Source organism: Leuresthes tenuis, unplaced genomic scaffold (genome assembly GCF_036924035.1).
Source record: "Leuresthes tenuis unplaced genomic scaffold, fLeuTen1.0.hap1 SCAF_2, whole genome shotgun sequence".
NCBI classification, from domain to species: domain Eukaryota; kingdom Metazoa; phylum Chordata; class Actinopteri; order Atheriniformes; family Atherinopsidae; genus Leuresthes; species Leuresthes tenuis.
This window is the reverse complement of record NW_027325356.1, coordinates 33,703,122-33,720,290: the sequence shown is the minus strand read 5'-3', so window position 1 is coordinate 33,720,290 and position 17,169 is coordinate 33,703,122. Positions and strand designations below refer to the sequence as shown.

The window sequence follows — 17,169 nt, the reverse complement described above, 5'->3', positions numbered from 1 at the left end:
TACCCGCTTTTTAAAAACTTTAGTCGAACATTCACACCTTTTTGCAGCTGAACCACCTCCGCTCCCTGTTTTGATCATGTATGGTCTGGCAATACTACCTTTTGTTACCCATTTGTGAGTAATTATGGCTGGACATTCCCACCTACTTGCAGCCGAACACCACCTCTCCCGCTTTTGATGATGTATGGACCGGCATTCTTACCTTTTCTAACACATTTTTCAGCAATTATGGTCGGAGATTCACACCTACTCACAGCCGAACAACTCCGCTCCCGCATTTGATGGTGTATAGTCGGGCATTCTCACCCTTTCTCATCAGCTTTTTGCAAATTATGATCTGACATTCACACCTACTTGCAGTCGAACAGCTCTGCTCCCGCTTTTGATTATGTTTGGATGGATATTCAAACCTTTTCTTAACTGCTTTTTAGAAACTTTGGTCGGACGTTCACACCTTCTTGCAGCCGAACACCTCCGCTTCCGCTTTTGATGGTGTATATTCGGGCATACGAACCTTTTCTTACCCGCTTTTTACAAACCATGGTCGGACTTTCACACCTTCTCTTAGCCGAAAAACTCCGCTCCCGCTATTGATTGTGTACGGTCGGATATTTTAACCTTTTCTTACCCGCTTTTTACCAACTACGGTCAGACATTCACACCTTCTTACAGCGGAACACCTCCGCTCCCTCTTTTGATGGTGTATGTTCGGGCATTTGAACCTTTTCTTACCCGCTTTTTACAAACTATGGTCGGGCATTCAAACCTTCTTGTAGCCGAACACATCAACTCCTGCTTTTGATCATGTATGGTTGGACATTCGCACCTTTTCTCACCCGCTTTTTCTCATAGACTATTCTACCATCAACAACTTGGAAACTATAATCGACTCTCTAGATGCAGAAAAAGCATTTGATGGAGTGAACTGGAAATTTTTATTCGCAACATTAAACAAATTCGGGTTTGTGTCACACTTCATCAACTGGATAAGGATATTATATAGCTCGCCAAATGCAAGTATCAGGACAAATGATCAAACTTCTCCAAGCTTCAGTCTGCAGAGAGGTACAAGACAGGGTTGCCCACTTTCTCCCTCACTTTTTGCTATTTTCATCAAACCTTTAGCAGCTGCTATCAGACAAGATAGAAATATTAAAGGCATCCAACCCCAAAATATTGAGCATAAAATAAGTCTTTATGCTGATGATGTATTACTTTTCCTTCAGAACTCACGGACGTCTCTCACTCACACGATCAGACTCATAAATAAATTCTCTGCACTTTGTGACTACTCTATCAACTGGTCTAAGACCACAGTTCTGCCCATTAACTGTAGGGTCCAGAATATACCTGCGATCACTTTACAGTCAGGAAATATTAGATATTTAGGCATAAACATTTCCTCCAGGCTCTCAAAGCTAACAAAGCTAAATTATGTGCAATTATTAAAGAGAGTAGAGGACGAGCTCTCTCGTTGGAAGTCCTTACCTATATCACTTATGGGGAGAGTTACAACCATTAAAATGATGATACTACCAAAAGTTAACTATTTGTTCTCAATGATCCCCATAAAACCATCTGCTACTTGGTTTAAGTCACTAGATTCATGCATCTCCAAATTTCTGTGGAAAAACAAAACCACCACGTATTAGTTTAAAAACCCTACAGAAGACCAAGGACAGTGGTGGATTAGATTTACCTCATTTTCAGCACTATTCCTTAGCCAATAGGTTACAATATATATCAAAATGGTTTAAACCTTGTTGTTGTCACAGTTCCCAGAGACGTTGTAATCGTTGAGGATTCTATATTCACCCCCTCATTAGAGGCACGTGTTGCAGATTGATGACACTGAATCTTCTTCTCTGTTCATTGTTGGCATCATTCCCAGCATCGTAAGTGTTTGTGGCATTGTTAGCCTCTTCTTTTGGATCTTGATATCGAGCATCCTTTTGTATTTCTGGTTTGTCAGTCCTCTCTCTTCGTTCACCGGAGTCTTCGTCTCTTTGTCCTTGAGTTTGGTGATTTTTTCTTCTTTTGATGCCTTGACACAGGGTGACAGGTGATACCACGTGGGAGATCCTTTAACTTGGACTGCTGTCCCTGTGCTGCGAAATGGCTGTGGTGCTCAAATGGTCTCTCCTAACACAGTTATTTATACATCACCTTCCACCATGAAGCGTTGTCCCTTTTTGTTTCTCTCTTTGTTCTTAAAATGCTGTTATGCATGTCTAAACCAATCCATTAAATTAGATCATTTTGGCAGTAAAGCGATCTACAATGTGCTTGGTCGCAAAGCTGCTCATCTGTGGTAAACAGCTCTTCAGAAAGGCATTCTTCAATTGATTTCACTAATTTTATGTAATAATTTTGTGATTTCCTACAAAACTACACTTCTTCTCCCATCTGTCTGAGTATTTAATATTGTCTGGGTCCCGTTAAAACATGTATTTTTCCCATCTAATTCCTTGTTTGCTTTAAAACAAGTATTCCCCATTTTCTATCCCTTCAGTAACCAACCGGTTTGTATGGAGTACACTGGAGCAACTTGACTGATCAGTAAAACACTGCTTTTGTTGTCACCGCAAGGCTTTCCCCGTCGGTTGTTTCACTGAGACACTACTGAGTAACTACAACTCAACACAGTTTATACACATAACATTCATATACATACTAACAAACAAACAAACAATTATTTATCGCAATTTTCTCATCTCTGTTTGAACGTACACCCAGGTAAATATTCCTGTAGTCTTGTCATACCGACTATGGACCCATTCATTGTTTAACTTCACTGTTTTGCAAATCCTAATTGAATATTACACATTGACATTGAACTTTACTGGATAAGCAGGTCTTCATTGCATTCAGCAGCCTATATGTGAGCATCTATGTGTAAGCTGTTCTTCTTTGCATTTATCAGCAGCAAGCAATTCTTCATTGCACATGCATATGAAAATAGTACAACAATTCCAATGCGTTAGCGAAACCTTCTATATCAGGAGTGTCCATCATGATGCTGGGAATAGAACCTCTTTCCCAGAATAGTTCATTACTCAACTGATCATAACTCCGCAATGAGCACATTTCAAAGTATCATTCCTCTACATGTATTCAAAAATCTATGTGTAAATGTTTAATATTTCTTATATTTGTTGATGTCATTCTGTGTGCATGTGACCTAAACCCAATCTCTGTGTGGCAATTTTAATTTAAACAAGTTGAACTCTGCCTGATAATTTAAAAAAGGTGTGTACCAATATCAACCTTTCTCAGGTAATTACTGATCCTACAAAACCATCTTAAGAGATCCTTCAAGGTTGTCCCTGATTGGCTCAATCTTAACAAATCAAAGGTAGAAAATCCGCAGTATCTGAACTTGGTGTTAGTTATCACTGCTTAATAGCCTGTATCAGAATTGCAAAAATGAAAACATTAGGTCCACGCTTGGTATCCAGATCCTGAAACATCTCCATGAGCAGGCTTTTTTTTTAACTGATCTGTTGAACAGTTATACTCATGACACTGTTAAAATCCCAGATGAAGATCTAGCACTTGACCATTTTTGTAAATCTTCTAATTCCATAGTTGATAAACACGCCCCTTTTAAAAAGTATAGAACTTAGAACAGGTCTAGTCCCTGGCTTTCGTCAGAACTGTCTTCTTTACTTAAAAAATAAATAAACCTTGGATGCTAGCTGGGCATATGAGGGACCCGGGTCATTGCCTTGCTTTTAGGAAGCTTAGAAATAAAGGTACAGCAGAAATAAGAAAGGCCAAGTCTGATCATTATCTAAATTTGATTCACAGAGCTTACTCAGATATCAGAAAAGTCTGTCCTACTGCTCCTGTTTTTAATTAGACTTCTATGCCTTCGCAGTCGCAGCTTTGTCACTCCTTTTAAGTTTATTGTATGTTCTAAATGTTGTTTTAATCGTGTCTTCAAAACTTTTTTGTTTTTTCTGTCTCAGCTATTGTATATGAGATTATTTTCTCCATTTATCTCCAAGTTTAAATAAATGTTATTACTAGTGTGGCACTTTCTATGTCAAGGGGACAGTGGTGGTACTCTGTATGGTTATTTTAGTCACACCCTATGTTCTCATGTTAGCCGTTGTTTTCTTCACTGAGGTTGAGATGAACCCCCTCCTGTTGAGAGAATTCCCCTTTGTAGTCAGACTTTTGCCTCAGAAAACAGTGGTGGGTAAATAATCTTTCCCTACTTCTGAAGGTCGTGGTACAATGTGATAAGTGAATCCAAGAAGTCCTTCAGCTGCTGTGGGTGATGTAAGTAGTACCTGAAATGGACCTTCCCCCCATTGGGCTGGACCAGTTCTTTTTCTTTATCACTTTGATGATGATCCAGTCCCTGGGTTTTACTGTCTTCAGAGATTCCTTCACCGGTTCACCTGGAACAGACTAAACACAAGACATCTCTCTACTTGTTAATATTTGTATACTGCTAAGGTTTCTTCTCTTTTTCTTTTTTTCTTCATCATGTCAGTTGATGACTGTGTTTTGACTGTGGGAGTACAAATGGTCTTCCATACCTTTTCTCAAATGGAGTTCATCTTGTGCTAGTTGGAGGATGCATTTTTAGGATGGTAAACAGTAAACCCAATATTTCCCATTTCTTCCATGATTTTTTTCAGTCTTGACTTAATTATTCCATTGTGTCTCTCCACGAAACCTGCTGATTGTGGATGATATGCACAGTGGTTTCTAAGGTCTATTTTAAGTTCTTTGCCATCAGTGAGATGACGTTGTTTACAAAGTGTGTCAAATTATCACTGAAGATCTTTTCAGGAATTTCAAATCTAGAAATGATTTATTTTACCCGTGCTTTTGCTACTGAGAGTGCATCTGCTTGTGCACATGGAAATATTTCAGTCCATTTGGTAAAAACCTCTGTTGTCACTGAGCAGAATCGTTTCCCTTAACATTAATTTAGTTCAATGAAATCTACACAATAATGAAATAATGAAATCCAAACAAATATGTTGAAAAAGATACACTGGCTTAGGGAATTATCTTCGTTTTGGTCTTAGATTGCCCTGTTGATTGTATTTTGCACATATTTGACCTGCTAGACAAAACTTTATTCATTTATTTATTATAAAAAGAAATTATTTTAGACCTGGAACGATCCATCTTTTACTTTTTATGGAACTCCAAATGGGAAAGGTTGAGGAGGGAAGTATTGAAGAAGCCAAAAGTGAAGGGAGGGAAAGCAGTACCAGATCTGTATTTGTTTTTAGAAAGTCTCTTTACCTCTGTCCAATTAAAGTGTGCAATTAACCCATCCAAAAACCCAGCGGCAGCTGCAATGGCAAGATTCTGGATGGGGGCCTACATGAGAAGATTACGACTTTTACCATCAGACCTGAAAGTACCTGTGTCTTTTAATCTAAGAGAAAGTTATGCTTTTATAAAGACATTTTTAAACCATTTTAATTTAGAACAAGAAGATGTACAAGTTTTAACGTGCCATCGATCTTTGCTCTCTGTTGTGCAGGAGCGGGCCCCAGTGAGTCCAGTGCGTGGGCTCACTCTTGGCGAGCCCTCAACAGTTTGGCGCAGTGTGAACCTTTCAGCTCTTCTGAACAGACTTTGGGATTTGTCATGGATGGTGGCTCACGAGATTCTCCCAGTCAGATCTGTCATGCACTCCAGGGGTATGTCGGCGACGGCCACCTGCCCCCGTCCAGGTTGTGGCGCGCCTGAGACGGTGAGGCATTTCTTCTGGGAGTGCAGTGCTGCTGTGGACTTGTGTGCAGCAGCCGACTCCTTAAATTTCCCGTACTTACCAGCAAGAGAGGTCCTGTCAGCACAACTGGTGCTTTATGGGGTGAGTCAAAATCAGAACCTCGGGAAAGAGGAATTTGTCAAAAGGTGGCTCACCCTGGCCGCCATCAAAGACGCCATATGGACCTCAAGAAACTTGCTGGTAAGAAGGCACAAGCAGATTCCCCCCGTGGCTGTGATCCAGATGGCAGTAGCAACAGCCCAAGAGGCTGCAAGCCAAGGATGCAGCCACAAAGAAGCATCGCCTCTGTGCTCACTCGGACGAAGGAGCCGGAGTCACACGAAAAAAAGGTCCAAGCAATAGCAGTGGATCACTTGATCTTAGCCAAAAGGCAGAGAAGCAATAACTGTCCACTGGTTCACGTCCGAGGGCCCTTCCTGGCACAATGCGCACTTGTAGCGGTGTTCTTTTTATGGCCATAGGTGGCCAGAGTGTCACTTTGCACCTCCGCCCACCCGCTGCACTGAGCACTCTTCAGCCCTTAAATGGTATAACTTTGCACTCCCGCACGCTCCAGCGAGCACCATTCAAGCAACATCGGCACAGTCGCAACAAGTAAGGCGACTCTACTCAGAGAAGTCACTCTGCACAGTAACAAGATTTCTTTTGCACAGACAGAAAGGGCTTCAACCGCAAAGGTAAAGCCTGCCAAAAATAGAAACAACTCATTAGTGCTGCTCTCCACGGAAGTGTTTAGTAAAAGGTGAAAGACTTGTACGTTATGAAGAGAAAGCAGAGTACGATTATCCATCACTGCGGGAGCAGGGCATCAGGCTAGTTGGCATAGCCACCTTCCCCATGGTGAGCTTTGCTTGGTTGAGACGCTTGCTCCCCCCCCTTTCTCCTCGGCTGACCAAGTAGGGTCCTATTCGATGGCTGCCTTGTCTTTTACTCTGTGCAAAAGACAAGGCAGCCACAAACACCACAGGAACACCTGATTGAGGCTTTTTTCTGACCGCTAATTCGGTGTTGCGTTTCTTTCAAGCAATTCTCCCGGTTAGCCCGCACTCGGCTCGCTCCCAGAGCTGTGTTAAAGTCTACTTCGCATTCACTCTCTTTTCTCAGCAGATTAAAAGAAAGTTTAATCTTGGGCTCCCTGAAACTTCCATCCTGCACCGCTGTTTGCTTTTTCACAAGAGCAGAGAAGAGCGCACCGTTCCCAGCGGCACTGCAGTACCGGGTCGATGCTAAGAGTGAATGGAGAAGGCTCCTTTTTCAACTTCTATTCCTAAAAATCCATTAAATATGTAGTCCTCGTATAGAGGACATATCAGATATTAAACTGAGTCTTTATGGTGTTATTTCACCCATTAACACTTAAGGTACCTCATACAGTGGCTGTGATATGGTTACAAAATATCTTTACCAGACATCTCTCCTACATAACTGTTCTTCTTTCACAGCCACACCTTGTTGTCGAGAGATGTGCTACACTTAATCCATCCACACTGCTACCTACCCCACAGATGGAAAGCCTCATGATTGCATGTCAGAAATAACCATCAGTGTTTTACCCAGGCCAGACTTAACTGATACAACGTTGTACTTTGTAGAATGAGAAAGAACTTCGATATGACGAAATACAGATTTTGCTATAAAATTAATTCCTACTATCAGCCTGACTTAAAACTGTTTGTCCTCCTTATTTATCCACTCCAAATCGAGTTTCAACAATTAAAAAAATGTTGTAGTTTGAGAAAGAACAACTTAATCTTCAGCAATCAGTATAAAAAGAGGGTAAGAAAAGGTGCAAATGCCAACCATACATCACTAAAAGGTGGAGCGGAAGTATTCGGCTGCAAGTAGGTGTGAATCTCCGACCATAATTTGTAAAAAGCGGGTAAGAAAAGGTTCGAATGCCCGACTATATATTAACAAAAGCGGCAGAAGAGGTCATCGGATGAGAGTGGGTGAGAATTTCCAACCATAATCTATAAAATGCGGTTAAGAAAAAGGTGTGAATGCCCCATAGAACACTAAAAGGTGGAGCGGAAGTGTTCGGCTGCAAGAAGGTGTGAATGTCCGACTATATTTGGTGAAAAGCAGGTGAAGCAAGGTCTAAATGCCCAACCTTACATCATCAAAAGCGAGATCAGAGGTGTTTGGCTGCAAGAAGGCCATAGTTTGCAAAAAGCGAGTAAGGTGCGAATGACCGACTAAATATCAACAAAAGTGGGGGCGGAGGTCTTCGGATGCAAGTGGGTGTGAATATCCCACCATACAAGTATGGTGGAGAGGAAGCTGTGAATGGCCCACCATAGTAAAAATCGAGTGAGAAAAGGTAAGAATGTCAAACCATAAATGATCAAAACAGGGAGCGGAGGTCTTTGGCTGCGACAAGGTGTGAATGTCCACCCATAATTAATGAAAAGCGGGCAACAAGTAGGTTCGAATGCCCAACCATACATCATCAAAAGCAGGAGAGGATGTGTTCGGCTACATAAGGTTTGAATATCCGACCATAGTTTGTGGCGGGTAAAAAAAGGTTCGAATGCCCGAACATACAACATCAAAAGAGGGAGCGGAGGTGTTCCGCTGTAAGAAGGTGTGAATATCCGACCATAGTTGGTAAAAAGCGGGTAAGAAAAGGTTAAAATACCCGACTGTACACAATCAATAGCGGGAGCAGAGTTGTTTGTTTACTAAAAGGTGTGAAAGTCCGACCCAGGTTTGTAAAAAGCGGGTAAGAAAAGGTGCGAATGCCCGAAAATGTATAATTAAAAGAGGGAGCGGAGGTTTTCGGCTGAAAGAAGGTCTGAATGTCCATCAATAATTGCTAGAAAACATGAAAGAGAATTTTCGAATATCAAACCGCACATGATAATAAGCGGGAGAGGAGGTGTTCAGCTGCAAGAAGGTGTGAATGTCCACCCATAATTACTGAAAAATGGGTGTGAAAAGGTTCGAATGCCCGAACATACACCATTAAAAGAGGGAGCGGAGGTGTTCAGCTGCAAGAAGGTCTGTATGTCCATCAATATTTGTTATAAAACATGAAAGAAAATTTTCGAATATCAAACCGCACATGATCAAAAGCGGAAGTGGATGTGTTCGGCTACAAGAAGGTTTGAATGTCCGACCATAGTTTGTAAAAAGCGGGTAAGAAAAGGTTCGAATGCCCGAACATACACCATTAAAAGAGGGAGCGGAGGTGTTCCGCTGTAAGACTGTGTGAATGTCCGACCATAGTTGGTAAAAAGCGGGTAAGAAAAGGTTAAAATACCTGACTGTACACAATCAATAGCGGGAGCGGAGTTGTTCTCCTACAAGAAGGTGTGAAAGTCCAACCATGGTTTGTAAAAAGCGGGTAAGAAAAGGTTCGAATATCCAACCAAACATAATCAAAAGCGTGAGCAGAGCTGTTCGACTGTGAGGAGGTGTGAACGTCCGACCAAAGTTTGTAAAAAGCAGTTAAGAAAAGGTTCGAATATCCAACCAAACATAATCAAAAGCGGGAGCAGAGTTCTTCAACTGCAAGTAGGTGTGAATGTCCAGCCATAATTACTCACAAACGGGTAAGAAAAGTTGGTATTGCCAGACCATACATAATCAAAACAGGGAGCGGAAGTGGTTCAGCTGCAAGGTGTGAATGTCTGACTATAATTTGTAAAAAGCGGGTAAGACAAGGTGCGAATGCCTGACAATGTATGATCAAAAGCGGGAGCGGAGGGGTTCATCTGCAAGAAGGTCTGAATGTCCATCAATAATTGCTAGAAAACATGAAAGAAAATTTTCAAAAATCAAACCACACATGATCATAAGTGGGAGAGGAGGTGTTCAGCTGCCAGAAAGTTTGAATGTCCACCCCTAATTCCTGAATAATGGGTAAAAAAAAGGTGCGAATGCCCAACCATACATCATCAAAAGCAGGAGTGGATGTGTTAAGCTATAAGAAGGTGTGAACGTCCAACCAAAGTTTGTAAAAAGCAGCTAAGAAAAGGTTCGAATATCCAAGCAAACATAATCAAAAGCGGGAGCAGAGCTGTTCGACTGCAAGTAGGTGTGAATGTCAGATCATAATTTCCAAAAGCTGATGAGAAATAGTGAGAATGCCCAACTATACACCATCAAATGCGGGAGCGGAGTTGTTCGGCTGTGAGGAGGTGTGAATCTCCGACCATAATTGCTGAAAAAAGTGTTAGAAAAGGTAAGAATGCCGGTCCATACATCATCAAAAGCGAGAGAGGTGGTGTTCGACTGCAAGTAGGTGTGAATGTCCAGCCATAATTACTCACAAACGGGTAAGAAAAGGTAGTATTGCCAGACCATACATAATCAAAACAGGGAGCAGAGGTGGTTCAGCTGCAAGAAGGTGTGAATGTCCGACTAAAGTTTGTAAAAAGCGGGTAAGACAAGGTGCAAATGCCCGACAATGTAGGAGGTTTTCAGGAGGTTTTCAGCTGCAAGAAGGTCCGAATGTCTGAATTATGGGTGGTCTGAATGTCCGATAATTCCTGAAAAATGGGTAAAAAAAGGTGCGAATGCCCAACCGCACATGATCATAAGCAGGAGTGGAGGTGTTCAGCTGCAAGAAGGTTTGAATGTCCGAGCATAGTTTGTAAAAAGCGGGTAAGAAAAAGTGCCAATGCCCGAACATACACCATCAAAAGAGGGAGCGGAGGTGTTCCGCTGTAAGAAGGTGTGAATGTCCGACCATAGTTGGTAAAAAGCGGGTAAGAAAAGGTTAAAATACCCGACTGTACACAATCAATAGCGGGAGCGTAGTTGTTCGGCTACAAGATGGTGTGAAAGTCCGACCATGGTTTGTAAAAAGCGGGTAATAAAACGTTTGAATGCCCGAATATATACCATCAAAAGCGGAAGCGGAGATTTTCGGCTGCAAGAAGGTGTGAATGTCCAGCCATAATTACTCACAAACATGTAAGAAAAGGTAGTATTGCCAGACCATACATAATCAAAACAGGGAGCGGAGTTTGTTCAGCTGCAAGGTGTGAATGTCTGACTATAGTTTGTAAAAAGCGGGTGATAAAAGGTAAGAATGCCCAAACCATAAATAATCAAAGCAGAGATGTTTGGCTGGTATTTATCAATGTCTAGATAGAGTTCAACAAAAAACAACATCGTATTTTGCAGTAAAAGAAAGAGCAACACTAAAGGTTCAGAAATCCGAGAAAAAGCTTTTCGTGAGTTCTGCACGATTTGGGATTTTTCTTATAAAATGCATTCCTTCACTCAAACTATGTTAAAACTGTTTTGTCCTTCATATTTACCATGTCTAGAAAGATTTAAACAAAAAAAACAACGTTGTACTTTGCAGTAAAAGAAAGAGCAAATCTAAAGTTTCAGGAATCCGAGTATAAGCTTGCTTTCATGAGTTCTGCACGATTTCGGATTTTGCTATAAAATGAATTCCTTCACTCAAACTAAGTTAAAACTGCTTTGTCCTTCCATATTTATCAATGTCGAGATAGATTTAAACAAAAAAACACGTTCTACTTTGCAATATAAGAAAGAGCAACACTGAAGGATCAGAAATCCGAGAATAAGCTTTTCATGAGTTCTGCATGTGTTGGGATTTTGTTTTAAAATTAATTCCTTCACTCAAACTATGTTAAAACTGCTTTGCCCATCATATGTACCCATTTCTACATATATTTCAAGCTTAAACTTCCTCATATTACCTTGAATGAGAAATAACCACATTTGTGATTAAGCTATACGCCCCTTTTGAGGAGTTCTGCATGATTTGGGATTTTATCTATAAAATTAATTTCTTCACTCAGACTATGTTAAAATGGCTTTTACCTTCATATTTATTAATGTCTAGATAGATTTAAACAAAAAAAAAAACGTTGTACTTTGAAGTAAAAGAAAGAACAAATAAAAAGTTTCAGGAATCCGAGAATAAGCTTATTTTCATGAGTTCTGCATGATTTTGGATTTTACTATAAAATGAATTCCTTCACTCAAACTATGTTAAAACGGCTTTTACCTTAATATTTATCAATGTCTAGATAGATTTAAACAAAAAAAACAACGTTGTACTTTGCAGTAAAAGAAAGAACAAATCAAAAGTTTCATGAATCTGAGAATAAGCTTATTTTCATGAGTTCTGCACGATTTCGGATTTTACTATAAAATGAATTCCTTCACGCAAACTATGTTAAAACTGCTTTTAACTTCATATTTATCAATGTCTAGATCGACTTCAACAAAGAAAAACATTGTATTTTGCAGTAGAAAAAAGTGCAACACTGAAGGACCAGGAATCCGAGAATAAGCTTCTTTTCATACGTTCTGCATGATTTGGGACAACTCCGCTCCCGCTATTAATTGTGTACAGTCGGGTATTTTAACCTTTTCTTACCCGCTTTTTACCAACTATGGTCGGAAATTCACACCTTCTACAGCGGAACACCTCCGCTCCTGCTTTTGATGATGTATGGTTGGGCATTCGCACCTTTTCTTACCCATTTTTCAGTAATTATTGCTGGACATTCAGACCTTCTTGCAGCTGAATACATCCGCTCCCGCTTTTGATGGTGTATAGGCGGGCTTTTGAGCCTTTTCTTCCCCGGTTTTTACAAATTATGGTTGGACATTCAGACCTTCTTGCAGCCGAAAACCTCCACTCCCTCTTTTGATCATACATTGTCGGGCATTCGCACCTTTTCTTACCCGCTTTTTACAAACCATGGTCGGACTTTCACACCTTGTAGTAGCCGAACAACTCCGCTCCCGCTATTGATTGTGTACAGTCGGGCATTTTAACCTTTTCCTACCCGCTTTTTACCAACTATGGTCGGACATTCACACCTTCTTACAGCGGAACACCTCCGCTCCCTCATTTGATGGTGTATGTTCGGGCATTCAAACCTTTTCTTACCCGCTGTTTACAAACTATGGTCGGACATTAAAACCTTATGTAGCCGAACACATCCACTCCTGCTTTTGATGATGTATGGTTGGGCATTCGAACCTACTTGTTGCCCACTTTTCATTAATTATGGGTGGACATTCACACCTTGTCTTAGCCAAACACCTCCGCTCCCTCTTTTGATCATACATTGTCAGGCATTCGCACCTTTTCTTACCCGCTTTTTCCAAACCATGGTCGGACTTTCACACCTTTTAGTAGCCGAACAACTCCGCTCCCGCTATTGATTTTGTACAGTCGGGTATTTTAACCTTTTCTTACCCGCTTTTTACCAACTATGGTTGGACAATCACACCGTCTTAGAGCCGAACACCTCCGCTCCCTCTTTTGAATGGTGTATGTTCGGGCATTCGAACCTTTTCTTACCCGCTGTTTACAAACTATGGTCGGATATTCAAACCTTCTCGTAGCCGAACACATCCACTCCTGCTTTTGATGATGTATGGTTTGGCATTCGCACATTTTCTTACCCATTTTTCAGTAATTATGGGTGGACATTCACACCTTCTTGCAGCTAAACACCTCCTCTCCCGCTTATGATCATGTGCGGTTTGATATTCGAAAATTCTCTTTCATGTTTTCTAGCAATTATTGATGGACATTCAGACCTTCTTGCAGCTGAACACCTCTGCTTCCGCTTTTGATGGTGTATAGTCGGGCTTTCGAGCCTTTTCTTCCCTGGTTATTACAAATTATGGTTGGACATTCAGATCTTCTTTCAGCCGAAAACCACCGCTCCCTCTTTTGATCATACATTGTCAGGCATTCGCACCTTTTCTTACCCGCTTTTTACAAACCATGGTCGGACATTCAAACCTTATATAGCCGAACACATCCACTCCTGCTTTTGATGATGTATGGTAGGGCATTCGAATCTACTTGTTGCCCGCTTTTCATTAATTATGGGTGGACATTCACACCTTGGTGCAGCCAAACAGCTCCGCTCCCTCTTTTGATCATACATTGTCGGGCATTCGCATCTTTTCTTACCCGCATTTTACAAACCATGGTCGGACTTTCACACCTTTTAGTAAACGAACAACTCCGCTCCCGCTATTGATTGTGTACAGTCGGGTATTTCAACCTTTTCTTACCCGCTTTTTACCAACTATGGTCGGACATTCACACCTTCTTACAGCGGAACACCTCCGCTCCCTCATTTGATGGTGTATGTTCGGGCATTCGAACCTTTTCTTACCCGCTGTTTACAAACTATGGTCGGACATTCAAACCTTATGTAGCCGAACACATCCACTCCTGCTTTTGATGATGTATGGTTTGGCATTCGAATCTACTTGTTGCCCGCTTTTCATTAATTATGGGTGGACATTCACACCTTGGCGCAGCCAAACACCGCTCCCTCTTTTGATCATACATTGTCGGGCATTCGCACCTTTTCTTACCCGCATTTTACAAACCATGGTCGGACTTTCACACCTTTTAGTAGCCAAACAACTCCGCTCCCGCTATTGATTTTGTACAGTCGGGTATTTTAACCTTTTCTTACCCGCTTTTTACCAACTATGGTCGGACAATCACACCGTCTTAGAGCCGAACACCTCCGCTCCCTCTTTTGATGGTGTATGTTCGGGCATTCGAACCTTTTCTTACCCGCTTTTTACAAACTATGGTCGGATATTCAAACCTTCTTGTAGCCGAACACATCCACTCCTGCTTTTGATGATGTATGGTTGGGCATTCGCACATTTTCTTACTCATTTTTCAGTAATTATGGGTGGACATTCACACCTTCTTGCAGCTAAACACCTCCTCTCCCGCTTATGATCATGTGCGGTTTGATATTCGAAAATTCTCTTTCATGTTTTCTAGCAATTATTGATGGACATTCAGACCTTCTTGCAGCTGAACACCTCCGCTCCCTCATTTGATGGTGTATGTTCGGGCATTCGAACCTTTTCTTACCCGCCACAAACTATGGTCGGATATTCAAACCTTATGTAGCCGAACACATCCTCTCCTGCTTTTGATGATGTATGGTTGGGCATTCGAACCTACTTGTTGCCCGCTTTTCATTAATTATGGGTGGACATTCACACCTTGTCGCAGCCAAACACCTCCGCTCCCTGTTTTGATCATGTATGGTTTGACATTCGCACCTTTTCTCACTCGATTTTTACTATGGTCGGCCATTCACAGCTTCCTCTCCACCATACTTGTATGGTGGGATATTCACACCCACTTGCATCCGAAGACGTCCGCCCCCACTTTTGTTGATATTTAGTCGGTCATTCGCACCTTACTTGCTTTTTGCAAACTATGGCCTTCTTGCAGCCAAACACCTCTGATCTCGCTTTTGATGATGTAAGGTTGGGCATTCAGACCTTGCTTCACCTGCTTTTCACCAAATATAGTCGGACATTCACACCTTCTTGCAGCCGAACACTTCCGCTCCACCTTTTAGTGTTCTATGGGGCATTCACACCTTTTTTTTAACCGCATTTTATAGATAATGTTTTGAAATTCTCACCCACTCTCATCCGAAGACCTCTTCTGCCGCTTTTGTTAATATATAGTCGGGCATTTGAACCTTTTCTTACCCGCTTTTTACAAATTATGGTCGGACATTCACACCTACTTGCAGTCGAATACTTCCGCTCCACCTTTTAGTGATGTATGGTTGGCATTTGCACCTTTTCTTACCCTTTTTTTATACTGATTGCTGAAGATTAAGTTGTTCCTTCTCAAACTACAAAATTTTTTTAATTGTTGAAACTCGATTTGAAGTGGATAAATAAGGAGGACAAACAGTTTTAAGTCAGGCTGATAGAATTAATTTTATAGCAAAATCTGTATTTCGTCATATGTCGAGAGATGCTTATTGCTGAAGAAGTTCTTTTTCATTCTACAAAGTACAACGTTGTATCAATTAAGTCTGGCCTGGGTAAAACACTGATGGTTATTTCTGACATGCAATCATGAGGCTTTCCATCTGTGGGGTAGGTAGCAGTGTGGATGGATTAAGTGTAGCACATCTCTCAACAACAAGGTGTGGCTGTGAAAGAAGAACAGTTATGTAGGAGAGATGTCTGGTAAAGATATTTTGTTAAGTAACCATATCACAGCCACTGTATGAGGTACCTTAAGTGTTAATGGGTGAAATAACACCATAAAGACTCAGTTTAATATCTGATATGTCCTCTATACGAGGACTACATATTAAATGGATTTTTAGGAATAGAAGTTGAAAAAGGAGCCTTCTCCATTCATTCTTAGCATCGACCCGGTACTGCAGTGCCGCTGACAACGGTGCGCTCTTCTCTGCTCTTGTGAAAAAGCAAACAGCGGTGCAGGATGGAAGTTTCAGGGAGCCCAAGATGAAACTTTCTTTTAATCTGCTGAGAAAAGAGAGTGAATGCGAAGTAGACTTTAACACGGCTCTGGGAGCGAGCCGAGTGCGGGCTAACCGGGAGAATTGCTTGAAGGAAACGCGACACCGAATTAGTGGTCAGAAAAAAGTCTCAATCAGGTGTTCCCGTGGTGTTTGTGGCTGCCTTGTCTTTTGCACAGAGTAAAAGACAAGGCAGCCATCGAATAGGGCCCGATTGTTCCTACTTGGTCAGCCGAGGAGAAAGGGGGGGGAGCAAGCGTCTCAACCAAGGAAAGCTCACCATGGGGAAGGTGGCTATGCCAACTAGCCTGATGACCTGCTCCCGCAGTGATGGATAATCGTACTCTGGTTTCTCTTCATAACGTAAAAGTCTTTCACCTTTTACTAAACACTTCCGTGGAGAGCAGCACTAATGAGTTGTTTCTATTTTTGGCAGGCTTTACCTTTGCGGGTGAAGCCCTTTCTGTCTGTGCAAAAGAAATCTTGTTAATGTGCAGAGTGACTTCTCTGAGTAGAGTCGCCTTTCTTGTTGCGACTGTGCCGATGTTGCTTGAATGGTGCTCGCTGGAGCGTGCGGGAGTGCACAGTTATACCATTTAAGGGCTGAAGAGTGCTCAGTGCAGCGGGTGGGCGGAGGTGCAAAGTAACACTCTGGCCAGCTATGGCCATAAAAAGAACACCGCTACAAGTGCGCATTGTGCCAGGAAGGGCCCTCGGACGTGAACCAATGGACAGTTATTGCTTATGTGCTATTGCTTGGACCTTTTTTTCGTGTGACTCCGGCTCCTTCGTCCGAGTGAGCACAGAGGCGATGATTCTTTGTGGCTGCTTCCTTGGCCTGCAGCCTCTTGGGCTGTTGCTACTGCTATCTGGATCACAGCCACGGGGGGAATCTGCTTGTGCCTTCTTACCAGCAAGTTTCTTGAGGTCCATATGGCGTCTTTGATGGCGGCCAGGGTGAGCCACCTTTTGACAAATTCCTCTTTCCTGAGGTTCTGATTTTGACTCACCCCATAAAGCACCAGTTGTGCTGACAGGACCTCTCTTGCTGGTAAGTACGGGAAATTTAAGGAGTCGGCTGTTGCCCACAAGTCCACAGCAGCACTGCACTCCCAG

The 17,169-nt window shown here is 41.9% G+C and overlaps 4 non-coding genes across 4 annotated transcripts; 2 read left to right on the top strand and 2 right to left on the bottom strand.

Moving 5' to 3' along the window:
- Window positions 1-6,433: 6,433 nt before the first annotated feature.
- LOC140302651 (U5 spliceosomal RNA) lies at window positions 6,434-6,547 on the bottom strand. The gene has a single exon (XR_011915102.1). It is a non-coding gene; the product is annotated as a U5 spliceosomal RNA (small nuclear RNA).
- Window positions 6,548-6,949: 402 nt separating this feature from the next.
- On the bottom strand, window positions 6,950-7,132 carry LOC140302550 (U2 spliceosomal RNA). The gene has a single exon (XR_011915010.1). It is a non-coding gene; the product is annotated as a U2 spliceosomal RNA (small nuclear RNA).
- An 8,667-nt stretch (window positions 7,133-15,799) lies between these two features.
- On the top strand, window positions 15,800-15,982 carry LOC140302558 (U2 spliceosomal RNA). The gene has a single exon (XR_011915017.1). It is a non-coding gene; the product is annotated as a U2 spliceosomal RNA (small nuclear RNA).
- A 411-nt stretch (window positions 15,983-16,393) lies between these two features.
- On the top strand, window positions 16,394-16,507 carry LOC140302656 (U5 spliceosomal RNA). The gene has a single exon (XR_011915106.1). It is a non-coding gene; the product is annotated as a U5 spliceosomal RNA (small nuclear RNA).
- The last annotated feature ends 662 nt before the right edge of the window (window positions 16,508-17,169 follow it).